Source organism: Sinocyclocheilus grahami, unplaced genomic scaffold (genome assembly GCF_001515645.1).
Source record: "Sinocyclocheilus grahami isolate Dianchi unplaced genomic scaffold, SAMN03320097.WGS_v1.1 scaffold1172.1, whole genome shotgun sequence".
Taxonomy (NCBI): Eukaryota; Metazoa; Chordata; class Actinopteri; order Cypriniformes; family Cyprinidae; genus Sinocyclocheilus; species Sinocyclocheilus grahami.
This window is the reverse complement of record NW_015506351.1, coordinates 273,614-276,418: the sequence shown is the minus strand read 5'-3', so window position 1 is coordinate 276,418 and position 2,805 is coordinate 273,614. Positions and strand designations below refer to the sequence as shown.

The window sequence follows — 2,805 nt, the reverse complement described above, 5'->3', positions numbered from 1 at the left end:
ACACACACACACACACACACACACACACACACACACACACACACACACACACACACACACACACACACACACACACACACACACACACTCACTCTCTCTCTCTCTCTCTCTCTCTCTCTCACACACACATACACACACTCACACATACACTCACACACACTCTCACACACACACACACACTCTCTCTCTCTCTCACACACATACACACACTCACACTCACACATACACTCTCTCACACACACACACACACACACACACACACACAGGAGTGGTCAGGATCATGTATTATTAATCAGAGAAAGCAGCTCGAGTGTTCGGTCTGAGCTCCTGAGGGTTTGTCCATGTTGTGCAGAAACACGTCCGTCGGAGAGGCTTTATTTAACAGTTAGCATGTTTAATGTAGATGGATATTCTACAGAGAACCAGAAGAAAAAAAAAGCTTTGTCAATTTAGTATTTTTTCATATCATTACATTGTTTAGAGCTTAAGAAAAATATTTGATATACCATTTTGATTTATGCAATATGTGTGTAAAATTTCCATTAACTGGGTTTCCCATTAAACACAATGCGTCTATACACTGTGTCTTATTTGCATGTTAATATGCTGTTGGGACAGCATGTTGAAAAAGAAGTGTAATAATGGGAGTAATAATTGGCCAGATATTCATAATAATATCTAATATTTCATATATATATATATATATATATATATATATATATTAGAATCAAACCCAAATATATATATAGCAGTGCAGTCAAACGATTAATCGCATCCAAAATGAAAGTTTTTGTTTACATAATATATGTATGTGTACTGTGTATATTTATTATGTATATATAAATGCAAACACATGCATGAATATATTTAAGAAAAAAATTTATGTTTACATATTAGATATATTTATATATGTAAATATTTTCAAAATGTATACTTAATGTGTGTGTATTTATATATACATAATAAATATACACAGAACACACACATATATATTACGTAAACAAAAACCTTCATTCTGGATGCGATTATTCGCGATTAATAGTTTGACAGCACTGTTATATATTTATATTTATTTCTTTTCCTATTCAATTGTTTTGACAAATAATTTGAAAATTAATCTGATTTAAATAACAAAATATGATCATATTTCCATAAAACTGTGGCGGTCTCTGTCCACTACAGAGCTGGGTCTCAGGAGGAGCAGGAAGTAGTTGGTCTTGAGGGAAACGCTCGTGTCTGATGTCGCTGGTGTTGCAGTGTGCTGTGAAGCACTAAAGTCAGAGTATTGAGGATAGTGTTTTGTGCTGTCTGTGGTCAGTGTTGTGCAGCGAATCACTGAAAGCAGCAAGCTAGCATCATATTCAGTAGCTGTTTGAAAGCAGCGTGGCGTGGCGTGATCTCTGACCTCTGACCTCTGACCTGATGCTGTGGGTTTGATTCTTTGTTGGTTTGTTGTGTTGCAAACGCAGCTTTACAGTCGAGTGAGCTGAAGCAATAATCACACACACTGACCTACATATATTTGTCCAGACAGTTCATTGCAATTAAACAGTACAAATAAATGTTCACTGATTGTCGTTTTATGTCTACCGTTATTGATAAAATATGTAGTTAAACTGCTGTTTAGAATTAGTTTTTACAACTTTTACTGACCGTTTAATTTATATTTTATATATATATATAAATGTGTGTCTCTATTTGATTAAATAATTTAAATAAATACATATACTGTTGCCATTGTTAATTATTATTATAATGATAATTATTATTTAAATATTATAGTTAATATTAAATATAGTATTTAAATAATAATAATAATAACAAATTTATTTAATAATGCAAAAAATGAATTTTAAATGTTATTTGTTATTAAATGTATATGCATTATTATTATTATATTTAAATAGAAACACCTTGATATGTGTATTTACATGTTAATATTTATGTAATAACATTTATATTTCATTAAATATTTCATATATTATATGATTAAATTATTTAAATAAAATAACAATTTACAATGTGAGAGAGATAGTAAAAACAACAAGTGCAGAAAGAAAAAGAAATGTAAAAGATGAAACCGCATCCTCAGAGGATCACACAAGAAAGACAATATCAGCAGAGTGAAAATTATTAAAAAAATATGAACTGAGGTGTTTTATTCATATATAAGCATTCTCTGAGCATGCTGCTTCATCTTTTGCATTTCTTTTTAATTCTGCACGTGTTTTTTTAAAAATATCTCTCTCTATATTGTTTTGAAATAGCTGAGATGCAGAATATGTTTATGAAGATTTAACGTTTAAACACATGTTTTTAATTTATACAATCCCACGACTGATATTCAAATAAGTTGCACTGAATCCTGACATTTAAAACTGCACTTCACCCATCTGAGGTGTGTGTGTCTGTGTCTGTGCGTGAGTGTGTCTGTGCGTGAGTGTGTGTGTGTGTGTCTGTGTGTGAGTGTGTGTGTGTGTGTGTGTGTGTGTGTGTGTGTGTGTGTGTGTGTGTCTGTGTGTGTGTGTGTCTGTGCATGAGTGTGTGTGTGTGTGTGTGTGTGTCTGTGTGTGTGTGTGTGTGTGTGTGTGTGTGTGTGTGAGTGTGTCTGTGCGTGAGTGTGTGTGTGTCTGTGCGTGAGTGTGTGTGCGTCTGTGCGTGAGTGTGTGTGTGTGTCTGTGCGTGTGTGTGTGCATGAGTGTGTCTGTGCATGAGTGTGTGTGTGTGTGTGTGTGTGTGTGTCTGTGTCTGTGTGTGTGTGTGTGTCTGTGTGAGTGTGTGTGTGTGTGTGTGTGTCTGTGCGTG

General features: G+C 34.0%; 1 protein-coding gene across 1 annotated transcript in view; it reads left to right on the top strand.

Annotated features, from left to right (window-relative positions):
* Positions 1-2,805, top strand: part of LOC107567601 (phosphofurin acidic cluster sorting protein 1) — a 77,912-nt gene that overhangs the window by 43,817 nt on the left and 31,290 nt on the right. The window lies entirely within an intron of this gene.